Source organism: Tursiops truncatus, chromosome 9 (assembly GCF_011762595.2).
Source record: "Tursiops truncatus isolate mTurTru1 chromosome 9, mTurTru1.mat.Y, whole genome shotgun sequence".
NCBI lineage: Eukaryota > Metazoa > Chordata > Mammalia > Artiodactyla > Delphinidae > Tursiops > Tursiops truncatus.
Window position 1 is genome coordinate 58,496,245 of NC_047042.1, and position 13,984 is coordinate 58,510,228.

Genomic DNA, 13,984 nt, shown 5'->3' on the forward strand with positions numbered 1-13,984 from the left:
TATTTGCAATCTGTATATTTACAAAAGACATATGGAGAATATATACAGAATTTCTTCAAATTAAAAGACGACCCAATAGAAAAATGGGCAAAAGTCTCAAACAGGCACTTCACATAGAGAATATTCAACTGGCAAATAAGCATAGAAAAAGGTGTTTAATATCATCAGACATCAGGGAAATTCAAGTGGAAACCATAATGAGATACGACGGCATACGCACTAGAATGGCTGAAAGTCAAAAGCCTGACATACCAAGTGATGCAGAGCAACCGAAGCCCTGACCCACTACTAGTGGGAGTGAAGTTGGCACAGCTACTTTAGAAAATGATTTGACACTGTCCACTCAGTCAGAACACCAGCAGATCCAATCACCCAGCAGGCCCATCCAGTTTTACAGCAAAGTGAAATGCATGTGCGTGCACACCAAAGATGGGTACAAGAATGTTCACAGCAGAACGATGCAATTGCCCCAAACTGGAAACAACCCAGATGTACATTACTCTAAAATGGGTAAATGGTGGTATAGTCATAGAATGGATTCTACTCAGCAATGACAATGATTGTGCTCTTTCTCCATGCCAACAAGTGAATGGATATCGAAGCATAATGATGAGTGGGAGACGTCAAACACAAAACAGTACAACTGTATGATTTCGTTTATAAAAGGTACAAAAACAGGTGAACCTAATTTTTGCTGTTAGGAGTCAGATTACTGTTTATCTTTGGCGTGGGGTTGTGACAGGGAGGGAGCTTGACGGAACTTTTTGGGATGCTGGTGATATTCCATTTCTTGATCTGGGAACTGGCTACACCAGGCAGTTCACCGTGGCAAATTCATCAAGTTACACATCCTCATTTCTGTATATACGTTATACTTCCACATAAATTTTTTAAGTGTTAAATGCAAATTATAGGCAGGTTTTTCAAGCAAATACAAACTAAAAGTAAGCAGAAGTCGCAGTCCTAATATCAGAAAAGGCCATTTCATGGCATGCAGTATTACATGAATCAAAGAACGTCATTTTCTATCTACTGGATCAATCCACCATCAAGGTAATCAGTTGCAAACCTCTATGCATCAGATGAACTAGAATCAAATCATATTAAGTAAAATCTTTGAAAAAGAAATTTACCAAAACAATATTGTTAGGTATACCACGTAGATTCCCATTTATAAACATGTACATAGTAATTAATGATGGCAGAGGCAGGGTCTACAACTTGAACTTCCTCTCACTAAGGCTAATCGCACGATTGTCACCTCCTTGGTCAGAAAACCTGTAACCTAATACGTTCTGTTCCTCGTGAGGACCAACCAGCTACTTGATGTCAGGTCCAACGTATACGGACCCTCTCTAGAGGGTGGCAATTTGCCCTCACTGTGCACTGTACATCTGGGACAGGAGGTGACACAGAAGAGATGAGGCTGTATCAGGTGGGCCAGAGTGGGACGAGAAAGTTTTAGGGCAACTGGTAGCATTGATTCCTCCCCAAGGCCATCACTGATTTTGGTCCATGTGTGCACACTTTGTAAAGTTTGTTGCTTTTAGACCTTTATCGTGCACTCATGACCAAAAATAACTAGAGGGAACGCTGATCTTCAAGAGAATCTCTGGACTTTGAACTGGCCCATCCATTACCTGGTGTGTGAAACTTGATGGACCCAGTACCACTTTCCTGTCTTATGTACAGGAAAACCCTAGAAGCAAAAAAAAAATGTCAGTGCCTACACTTTGGGCATTTGGCCTAATTTTCTAGTGCTGTCTGGGAAAGGAAATGTGGAGGGTTCCACCTACACCAACTCACAACTTTGTTTATTTTCCTTTCAAGACTCCTTCGGAGGCCAAGATGTTGATGAGATGAATAGTCCATTTATTGCCCTGGGTTAGGACATCACAGTCTGTCATTGCACCATGTGTTTTTATGTGTGAACTTGGATGCTATATGAACCCTTAAAGTGGGGGAGGCAGTAGGGGGATGACAGCCGGTGGGAATGAATGGACTCGTTTCAAGATTGATTTAAAAGATGATGGGGTCGTAGTAGACCCTACCCTGAATATCAGTGGGCGACGGCTGTAAGAAAATAAACAAGTCTAGAATAAAATATGTGGAAGATAGCACTAGCACGCATTAAATAAAGTTGACACATTTAATCACCCGCGGTTCACTTGTGATCTGCGTGGCCAAAGGAGAATCTGTAAATACTGTGAGAAGTCAGAGGAGATGCTAACCAAGTGAAATGGAATAATTGTTATAAAAAATGACTAATGACACCCATCTGCCCAGCTGCCACTTTAAGAGAACAAAATATAAACGCACATGCCCTAAGTGGGGAGGGGGCACAACTGTATTACTGATCACTAGAGTAGGAACATGCAAGAGTCTTATAGAGCCATTCCACTGAGCACGGTCTGACCCAAAAGAAATGGAGTAAATGTCAGAGCCCTGGAAGCAGAGGGGGAGGCTGGGGTCCAGATCTGGGCAGACAGAAAATGGAGACAACTAAAAACAGATGATGAAAACTTCTGGAGGATTAACTGACAGTAGCTGCCGTGCCTCCAGCCCAGGATAAAGGAGTGTTTCAGCACTTGTACCCTGTCTTCCTCTGCAAGGGATGAATAACACCTTAAGTTGATCTAGAAGCCACAAGCGGGGACAATTTTTTCTTGTCTTAACAGCCCAGAAGCTGTTGTTTCTCCTTCACTACTGATTAGTTTGTGTCTTAAGGACCTGGGACTCCTGGAACTTACCATGTTTCTTCTTTGTTTCAATTGCTAGCAAACTCCAAACTAAACCTATGATTCGTCAAAAGTTTCACAGAACTTCATTTTCCTTAGGAGCTCTGTGGGCTGTCTCCAGTCTGGCTCTGTTTCATGTCCCTTTCCTTTTCTCCTTTTGCCTTATGCCTTGTGCCTATTTTTATTTTATGTTATTTTGTATTCTATCTAGATCTCAAAAAACATCTTAAATATTTTGACACGAGGTTCTGGTAAAAATAAAAGGCACCAGGGTGACTTTTCGTAATTGTGCTCTATAAAATAGGATTTGCCTTAAAAAGGACATTTTTGAACAAGATCAACAAATACGGAAATGGCGAAACTGGAACTTGGGAGAAGGAATCCACATTTCTTGCCTTGTGGGGTCACGCTCCTCAAAAGGTAATGAAACTATTTTAGATCTGTGGTCAGATAAGCTCCTCCATTTCACCTTAAGAAGCAAGAAAAATACCAGGGAATTAATACAAATTCTACCAAAACTAATATATATTTAAAAGTTTTATATAATAAAATAAAATACAATATTTCCCTAACCTGTTTACCTTATTTTCAGGGCGTGTTATGTTTCAGATGGGCATATGTTTGGATCTTCATTTTTTTATTTGTATATTTTAAGATTGTTTTATTATGAAAGATATACAAATCTGTGTTAATACATGAATGAAAGATAAAGTAAAAGTCTTCATTCTCTTGCCCTCATCTTCATCTCCAGAGGTTAGGATTATTGACCATTTCCTGTCTGTCTTTCTTGAATTTCCTGTGTGTCCACACACACAAATGCACAGATTTGTGATGTTGCTGATACATTACAAAAAGCTTTCCATTGTAAATGGATCATATTAATATACCACAGTTTGTTTATCCTTTGGGTGATCTATTTAACGTTTTCAATGTTTGCTCTCATTTGATTTAACAGCTAAAATGGGAAAACAGACAGTGGCCATGTCAGCCCATGGTCATTGGAGGCATTCCCCATTGAATCCTAACACATCGGTGGAGCTGAATTCACTTGCTGATGATCTCTTTCATCTACAGCAGGAATTTAATGAGAACAAACATGGTCGTACTTCACTGGTCACATGTCAGTGGCTTCAGGTTCCCTGGACAGGACTTGGCACTCACCAACAGCCTTCCTGGGTGCTAGAGATCATTGCTGCCTTAAATTTGTGTTAAATTAGTAACTTCCCAAAACGGCCACCAGAGGGCAACAACCACCCAGAGCATTCAAAGTTATTGAGCCCCTAGCACTGCCAGGCCGGTGTTTAGCTCCTAGCTTAAATGTGTGCTTCTGCTCACATTGGCTAGTTTTTGTTTTTTTTTTTAATTCCCTTATAACATTTTAAAGGGACATGACTGACCTCCCCCTCCCCAATTACTGAGTGCAACAATGCAGGTAAAGTGCTTTACACGGTGCATTGCTAAATAAACATTTAGTTATTATTTTCTCTCTTATCCCATGGTAAAAAAACAGAGAATCATCCCTTACTGCGATAGTCTCCCTAACAAATATATCCTTGTCATGCTCTTCCATTTAATATCGGTCAAATGCAGGGTTATTGCATCATTTCCAAAAGTGCTTCTGCCTTGAACTGTTTGATTAATTCACATATAGATGAGTGAGTCTAGCTAACTACACTTTAAAACTTTGTTTTGATTCTTATTTCTTGTTAAAGATGTATTACCTTATGTACTCCCTGCCCAATAAAATATATTTTGTGGAATATACACATCATATGTACTTTTTCATCAGCATATTGGGGGAGATATCCTTTTAAAAGTGCATTTTCTTAGTTACCATCATCACAGAGGCAGAATTGTGGCTGAAATTAAGCTTGTTATCACTCACAAACATTATTCAATCACTTTCATGCCAAGGACAAATGGAAACTTCCTTTCACTAACAAGTGGTTCACAAATGCAGCTGAAGGGGGGTTCCACAGAATTTTTTTAAATTTCCACTAGGTCCATATATTTTATATGTAAATATAGGCAAATGTGTTTTAATTTAAACAGAAAACAGACTTTTGATACTTATCTGCCAATATCTATAATTAAAAATTCAAAGATTTAAATGAGTAGTGAAGACAGTAAACCATGAGACCACACGGTGGCGCTATCTCACAAACTTGAGAAATGCTAGAAACAATCCTGGTGAAAACAGGAAGACCATGACTATACGCGAATGAATTGCCTTCATAGTATTAACCCAATTAGGAGGAAAGAATCCAGTAGAGTTTAATGTTTTCAATTAATTTCTATAACCTATCTAAACAATAAAGCAGCACCAAAGTGCAAATGTAAGGAGTATGAGGAAATCTCATTGTTGAAAAGTGAGTTAAGAAATTACGCATAACGTCTCCACGATGCTAACTTATACTATTGCTTTTAATAGCAATATCTTATCGCTCTCTCTAGATGTGCAAGGAATTTCCACTTGCATTGTTATATTTTGTTCTTCCAGTGAAGCAGGCAAGGGAGCTTTTGTCCCCATTTTACAGCTAAGGAAACTGAAACATTAAGAAGTTAAGTGATAGCTCCTGGCATTCAAAAATTGCAAAACCTTCTGCAGCGCTGAGGAGCATTTGGGGTCCTAACACCTTACTGATGTCTGAGAGGGAGTATAAATTCCACTGGCGCTTCACCTAAGCCACTTGGGCACTCTGGCTCTCAAGTGCTCCCCACACCCCACCCAGGCGGAACTGGTTGTATCCTAAAGTTTCCATCCATTCCCCATCGGCCAGCACGGGCTACATCCACAGCGCTGATCATGAAGAAGACCACAGCTTCCACAATCACAGAATCCCCAAGGAGCCTGTCTTCCATCCCAGAAATGTGAAATGATTTATTATCTGCACCCTCCCTTTAGCCGTGGAGCAGGAATCTGCATCCTGTGTCTAGTCTCATGATAGGGGACTGCAGAAAACAAAATACCATCCCCTCATTTCTTATTCATAGAGAAGGCAATGTATAATCTGATTACATACATGATGGATTGGATCCGACAGACAGTATAAAAGGCAAGCCAGAGAATATTAACTAGGGAATGGATTTTTCACTGATATTCAATGTCTCCTGTAGTCAACAGTGAAGGGAGACAAATGCAAAGAGGGGGGTGAGACAAATGCAAAGAGACACACAAATAACTTTCCGTTTCAAACTTTCAAACAAATCCCTCCATCAGGCAAAGGCTGTTTGCTCCATGCCAGGCACCTGGTTGTGTGCTTTATCTACTTCACCTCTTTTAATCACCCTTGTTTTACAGACATGAAAAAAAGAGGTTCCAAGAAGTGAAGTGCACAAACAGGACTTGGAACCCATCTTGCCGAGCACACCCAGACCGATACTCTTGACCACGAACTACACTGCCTCTCAGCATGTTTCCGGGACGCACCCTCGGATGCTGTTCAGGACCTTCCTGCATGGCCACAGGCTGCTTTCAGCTGCTGACCATTCTGAGTGATGGCTCCTGAGACTAGATGTGGAATTTGAAGAAGTGAATGAAGCTGAAGCCTTCTTTAGCTCAGGCCACTGTGAGTTCTAGGAGTCACTGAGGACTCCAGGGCACCAGAGGAAGCCAGGTTGCAATCAGAAAGCATTTCTAATTAAGCATCTTTGGTACACTGCCTAAAGAGGTCTTCAAGAGAAAGGACCGAGGCCTCCAAGTTTCTAGTAATTTGCTGCGATTTAGTTTTTCATTCTCAGTAAATATTCTCTATCATGCCTAATTTTGTACTTGTCATTGTATAGCTTTTTTTTGTTTGATTTTTTAAAGAGAGAGTTCCCCAAATTGTATAAGCTTCAGGTTTCACAAAGTCGGGATCTGCCCCTGCCTGTGCCTTTGTTAAATATTTTGCCTCTCATCTCCTAAGAGGCTGAAACAATTTCTCACAAATCTTCAGGCTGTCATGGCTCAACAGAGTGCCTGAAACACAGCTGTCCTGGAAAAGGAGAGGGAAGGAAAGAAAAAAGGAATGGAGAGAAGAAGGAAACGGACAGGATTATACGTAGTTGGAAATCGGTTTGATCCATGGAGGGAGAGTCAGCACTGTTAAGAGCATTATTTTTTTTAAAAAAGCAACCTTCTAAATAAACTGGATCTGTGCTCTTCTGATAATTCTAGCACACTTAGGACAGCTTCAATAGACTATCCAATAATAAGCCAAAAGACTCACTTTATCAGGGCCTCTGTATGGCTAGAGACAAAATCTAGACTTTATTCCCATGATTTTTTTTTTGACATTTTGTTAACTAGAATTACCCGATTATGTTAACCACTAAGGATCAATCATGCATTATTTGGCCCCCGCCCAGTTGGAGGGTCTTGAAATTCCTTAAACAACTCAGCCACTTGTTCTGGAAGTTTGCAGCAGCCCTGTCTCCTTTGTCACACAGTAGCTGCCCCCAGTCATCTTGGGTGCTGTGTTTACAGAGCTTTAACTGTCATTTAGATCCTTGGATCTGAGGATGGGTAATGTAACTGCTATACCAACTGCACTGGCCCACGCTACCTGGGTTCACCATCTATGCTGACCATACTGACAAATTCATTGATGATAACCCTTCTTTTACACCTCCATAGATGTCATCTTTTCTTTTAGGTAGTATCTATCTCCAGAGTATTGGGGCTCAGGCTCATGTCAACTTGGGGTGTCAGAGTCATACTAAGTAAAATGACAAGGGAAAAATGGTTAAACAAGCTTCAGAAATATAAACAAACACATAGGAAATGCTTATTCTTTCCATTTTTTAAGTAAAACATCTGTGCTTGTTTTATGGTCTTAAAACACACGCTGCTGCTTAATCAAGTCATTCACATTAAGAGACAAGAAAAGACAAGGGAAGATTTTTTTCAAATGTGGGGCATTTAAAGAAGTAGTGGAGTGTCTTCATCTGCTGTATGTTCATATAAAGTAGAAATAAACAAGGGCATGTTTATTCTATTAAGCGTATAAATCTTAAGGAAACCCAGCTGCTGTCCATCCCCAAGGCTTCTACAAATTTCCTGTTCATAATGCCTGACCTTCCAGGTTCTTTGTTATTTGTTGTTCTTTGTTTGTGTGGCCTAAACTCAGAACTACATTAATAGCTCTAGTCTACAATTAAACTTCTGGGTCATTTGTTTTACCTAATTGTTAAGAGAAAGTCTAGTTCCCATAGTCTTGAATAAAATTTTATTTTATGGAAATAGAAAACACCCTTTGCAAAAAAAGTAATTATCTATCATGAATTCACCATCCAAGCTTGGGTGGGTTGATGTTTGAGCATTATATTTTGAGACAGGTAAATATATAATTGAAGCCCAAATGTAGATGTAAAGTTACTTTTAAAAATATCCTCCTTGAAGACGAGGTTTAACTCTGTAGAGTAGCTTTCTTTGTCTCCATTCTCTTGGTTTTCATCTTTTTTTTTTTTAATAAAGCTACCCTCAAAAGCTTTATAGGATTACTAATTACCCAATGTCACCTATTGACAGAAGAAAGCCATTAGAATGGTCTCTAGTTACCTGAAATTCAAGTTGGCTTGCCAAAGCTCTTAAGGACAAATACATGCATTTGTTGGGCTGCTCCTGTCCCACGGGGTTAACTAAATGATCTGGAGGTGGGTGAGGATACAGGGGCCCTTGCAAAGCAGCGCTCTCCCCTGGGGAGGAAAGACATCCTGGGGATGTCCAGCTTAAAAAAAAAACAAACAACAAATTATCTATATTTTTTCAGCTGAATCATATCTTTTCACGTAGCAACTCTCTTCAGGGCATTCATAAAACGCTTCTCCTCGGATATTTCTAGCTACAGGATGCTCTTTTTATTTAAAATGGAAGCAGCTTTGAATTCTCTCCGCAAAGAAGAGGCCCAGAACGCCGGCGGGAAGGAGCAAGGGGTCATGGGCTGCTGGGATGCGCAGGAGTGGGGTCGCAGGAAGGCCGGGTGGGGCTCGGGGAGGAACGGGCGCGGCTGGACGAAGGCGTCCACGTATCACAACGAGGCTGAGCCAGAAGCTACAGTGTTCTTTGCACCCGCCCACTTCCCCAGTCCCCTCCTTGGCTTCATTCTTAAAAGCAATTTCAGGAGCGCCTTTCTTCTGCGCGCTACAAAACGAAGTGGCCGCTAGAGGGCAATATGGTGCAAGACAAGAGCTTGGTCTCACCCCGAGGTGAAATTATAGCCATATAGATAAACAAAATAAAACAGACAGGTATTGTAAAGAAGTGTGCTGAGTATGCTTTCCAATCCTTCTCCATACACTCCCCAAAATATCAAAAATTAAATGAGTGATAAAGTACTGTGGACGCTAATCCATCATTTTTTCTCCTAGGTTCTGAGAATAAGAAGGAATTTTAGACAAAATCTCAACTCTTCAACCTCGAAACAGTCTAATTTCTGGAAGCGCTCTCTGCTCATAAACCCAAATTACACGATCAAAGAAGTGGAACTCAACCAGGGGGGTTCTGCTTCTCAAAATGTCGATAGCGCAGAGGTTGAGGAATCCTGGTCCAAGGCGACAGCACAGCTTTTAGATGCATTTCTACCCAGGGATGTAATCTAGTCCTGCAGCATTTTAAACCAGGCACACTCTTCTTGTTGTCTATATGCATCTCCTATGCACTGTGCATCTGTTCCCTAAGTAGACCTGTCAGTGTGACTGAAATGTATTGAGCAGATAAGCTGGTTTTTCAGATCCTTGCCAGACCCGCGAGACCCCTCCACTGCACTTCACTCCTTCATCTCAGGAGTGATGAAGCGCTCGGGGAGCCCTCCATGTCCCCAGAAAAGCTGTCACCAGCTGCCCCCTCACCACACCCGGACTCCTGGGTCCTGGACTGACAGCGGTGGATCCCCTGGCCCTGCCCCTGCAGGTGGCCAAGCCAGTGGGCAGGAGATCAACTCTACCCCAAGGCACTCTGGTCTGGGTTTCCACCACTTGTCGTCTGCGTGACCTTAAACAAGTCACTGAACCTCACCTGTAAAATGGGGATGATAACAGCACCAGCCCCATAAGGGTGCTGTGAGGAGCAGATGAGCTAATATATGGAAAGCCCGGTAGGTCTGTAAACATGACGGGCATTTCCCTTCTCTCACCCATAGTGCACAATCCACTTTTTGTTTCTTCTCTCCCAGGGCTTCGCCCAAGTGCATGTGCAACTTCTGTCATTGTCTCATCATTTAACTGTTTAAAAAATACTTATTTTATATGTCATTGCTATATGTTTCACCTTATTATTAGCACTTTCAACTATTTTGCCCAGAGACAGTGCAGAGCAGTGATTGCAAACTTTAGCCCCAGAATGCCTGAGACTGAATCTCTCTCTGCCTGTCTCTAGATTTCTGACCTTGAACAAGTTACTTAACTTCCCTATGCCTCAGTCTTCCCATCTCTAAAATGGGTGTGATAACAGTGCCCATTGTTATAAGATTAAATTAATATTGTTAAAGTACTTGGCGCAGTGCCTGGCACATAATAAGTACTAAATAAGATATATGTAAGTGAAAACAACAGTGATGAGGTTAATACTATTTCCCCAGTACCTGAAAACAGAACCCAAATGTGCCAGAATAACAAATGATGGAATAGCTGAGGCTAAACTTACAAGGCAAGAACTCTAGGGTCATCCATTCTCTGTGGCGGGGGGGCGGGGGCTTGAGGGGAAAGCTTCCTTTCCATTACAAACATTTGTGTGCAGGAAATGCACGTTTGGTCCAATCCTCTAATTTTACCAAGAAGACAGATTGAGTACAACGTAGTCAGTGCTGCCTTGTTCAGAGGGAGGAAGACCAGGACCTGGGCTAGACCCGCAGCTGGCTGCCCTTCTCCCTCCATTTAGTGAGTTCCATAACGGTAGTATTGATCTGACACTGTTATGAACCTTCTCCGTGACTTGCAACCCAGCTTCCCCATAGCCTGAAGCAGCTTTATGTTTCTTACCATGTGGCCCTCCGAGGACGTTTGATGTCTCAGGGGCACAAAATTCAAAGTATCTAGAAAATAATAGCTGATTTTTTTTTCTTCTATCAGTGGGTTTCACCTCAAATAGAATACCATTAATACCACAGAAAGAGAAATTAAAAGGAAATAAAATCAGTAAACACACTACAAGAAGGACATTATGGAATTGTTCTTTAAAACTCTGCTGTCCTGGGCTTCCCTGGTGGCGCAGTGGTTGAGAGTCCGCCTGCCGATGCAGGGGACACGGGTTCGTGCCCCGGTCCGGGAAGATCCCACATGCCGCGGAGCGGCTGGGCCCGTGAGCCATGGCCGCTGAGCCTGAGCGTCTGGAGCCTGTGCTCCGCAACAGGAGAGGCCACAACAGTGAGAGGCCCGCGTACCACAAAAAAAACAAAAAAAAAAAACCCTCTGCTGTCCTTCAAGGGTCACTCCAATAACACCCTGTACTTCCCAAATGCGTTTCGTATACTGCTGGCTTGTTTCTCTCTCCAGTCTATGAAATTTAAGGGCAGGGACTGTCACCATGAACTCTGTGCCCACAGCAGCCCGAGCACAGTGTCAAGCACACAGCAAATCTTACACATATCTGCTGCTGCCTTGGAAGATGATGTGGACCCAGGCCCAGGAGGACAGCATTTCCCGGAGTGTGGCATGTGGACCACTGCTCTCCCTCAGATTTTAAGTAGAAAGAGAGATGCTTTTAGATAGGACATGGACAAGGTATTAAACAACATTGAATTATATAATGAGAAAGCTATTCCTCTTTCATTCATCCTTCTATCTTTCTGATTCCTTCAGGGGGAAAGTTTCCATTTGTGCTAATATGTTTTAGGATGTCTTCAACTCTTCTTTCTCTCCCCTCCCCCCACCGCCAACATCTCAGACAAACTAAATAAACCTAAGAATCAGAATGTTTAGCAGGCAAAAATATCTACCAAGAATTTAATACACTGTCCTCATTACATCTGTTTATGACCATCCCTTATTCACAGCAAGTGACAACATCGGTTTTCCATTTTCCATCCTTGTGGCAGAGGCAGTTGTGCTTGGCAAATATCCCACAAAACTCTGCTCCCCTTCCGTCTGCAGTCAGGAGGGACCATGTGACTGACGTTTACCTGTGAGATGCGGGCGGAAACATCTGAGGACACAGCAGACACGATCCTGCACACTCTGCACATTTAATCCTCAGAGCACACAAATGCAGAAACCGTTGTGTGATTATCCCCTTAACACCGATGAGAAAACCAAGACTTAGCTGGAGAGGGTGAGTGACTTCCTAGAAGTTACTAGAGTCACTCGGTCACTAAGTGGGGGGCCGGAACTCAAAGTCAAGTGCATGTGGGCATGGAGCCCGCAGCCACCACGCTTCCCTCCTCCCGGAAAGGACAGGCTGCTAGGGAAGGCAAGGTGTGGGTTGTTACTGACGCTTCGATGTGGTTCTTTGGACTGTGACACAGCCCCAGATTTTTAAACTAAGTCTGGCTACACAGGGTTAATCTGAATTGGGCAGGGGTGGACAGGCGTGCGACAGTCAGCACTGCCAGAGAGCACCACGCTACTTAGCAACGGGGAAAACAAGGGGCACGCCAGAAGGAAGGGAAATGAGCCTCAGGGGTGGGTGGAGGAAAGAGGGCAGGCGGGGGGAGGGGCTGGACCCTGCCGAATCTGGGAGGTTGTGAGCGGTATGGGCACTGTGGGCTTTGGCCCTTGCCAGTGAGGAGAGGATCCTGTGGGGAGGTCACCCCCACTGCCAAGGGCTTTCCTGTAAAGCAAGAAAGGCCCTGCTAGCCTTGGAGGATGACGAGGCCAGCAGAGCCGTCTGTTTTGACATCCAGACCCTATGTCTCTTTGGTGCTCTCTCCCTGGCCTTATGGAGGGTAGAGGTGATACCAGGATCTTGAACATTTTAACCTGAATGCTATTCACTTAACCGATCTGAACACTTTCTCCTTATTCTTCTCAACCGGTCACTATGCTTATGAGGTGCCAAGGCCAAAAAGGAAGGCAGAAAACAGAAGTCCCTGGTCATCTAAGTTCAACTTAACCTCGGCATATAGGTGGCCTGCAGATGGTGAGCAGAGGAGCCAGCCCTCAAAGGGACTAGACTGTGGAAGCATGGCCTGAGGATGGGCCAGAGAGAGGACGCAACTGTCCAAAGCCAAAGTCTACTGCGACCCCTGACAGGAGAGAACTCCAGATTAGTAAGAAAGCCCCAAGGAAGGCCCACCCATCCGGGAAAAAACTGGGCCGTTTCAAACTTCCAACTAAAATGTGTGAGGAGGTACAACGGATACCCCCATCCCTCCTTAGTGTGGGTTATTTCTGTTCTGTTACACAATCAGAGAGATGCAGAGCAGCTGCACCTCAAATACCCCCATGAAAATTGTATTCTATTTCCAAGGAATTATTTTTAATTTTGTAAAGGGTGATAAAGATACTGTGTTTATATTTTTCTTTTTAAAAAGAGGCATTTTGAAGTAGGATAAGATGATGTGATGTCTGGGATAAGCTTTAAAATAATTCAACAAAGAATAAAAAAGAAAAAGGAGATGTTGCAAATCATTGATAGTTGTTTATCTGAGTCATGAATCTTTGAGGCTTGTACTATCCCTACTGTTGTACTATCCCTACTACTTTTATGTGTGTTTGAAATTCATCGTGAAAAATAAAACGTATTCATGGAACAGACACCAAAAAAACTTGCCAATGTGCCCAGGATATATTCCTTTGGTTTGAGTAACTTCGAAACAGCTGAAACAAATTTCCACAAAACCTTCATGCCTAAAAATCTCTGTGCTTTAACAGGTGCTTTGTGAAAATTGATTAATCAGGTGATATTGTTATTAATGTAGGGAATTAGGGGAATAACAAATGAAGAAAAATGTGTTTTTCAAAGAAAAAATAGAGGCTGGGTACCAGGAAGCTGGTAAAGGAGGATGTAAAGTGCAGAAACCACATTGTGGGTTTCAGGAAGTTGGCAGAATGTCTTCTCAAAGGAGTTCTCTGATGGAAATAAAGTACCACGGATGGAAGACCGGCATACCTGGGCACTACTCTGGTCCTTGCCACTAACTTGTTGTCTGTCTTTGGGCATCTCATTTGTGTATGTATTCATCAAACATCTGCAACACCAAGGTGGGGAGAAAGACCCAAATGGCACCAGCTAGTCCTGGGCTGCTCAGCGTCTCTGGGAGAGGATGCTGACTAACCAGGCCCTGTTTAGCGTGGTCCAGTGCTGAGCGCGCACTATGGAAGGCATGATG

General features: G+C 42.7%; 1 protein-coding gene across 9 annotated transcripts in view; it reads right to left on the reverse strand.

The window, feature by feature from the left end:
• The window catches only part of TRIL (TLR4 interactor with leucine rich repeats), a 118,837-nt gene that overhangs the window by 78,870 nt on the left and 25,983 nt on the right, over positions 1-13,984 (reverse strand). The window contains exon 4 of one of the 9 annotated variants that reach the window (XM_073809774.1): positions 11,654-11,836. The exons of the other annotated variants lie outside the window; for them this stretch is intronic. The gene's annotated coding sequence lies outside the window, so the exon portion shown is untranslated. Of the gene's footprint in view, positions 1-11,653; positions 11,837-13,984 lie in introns of those variants that run through there. 9 annotated transcript variants of the gene reach the window in all.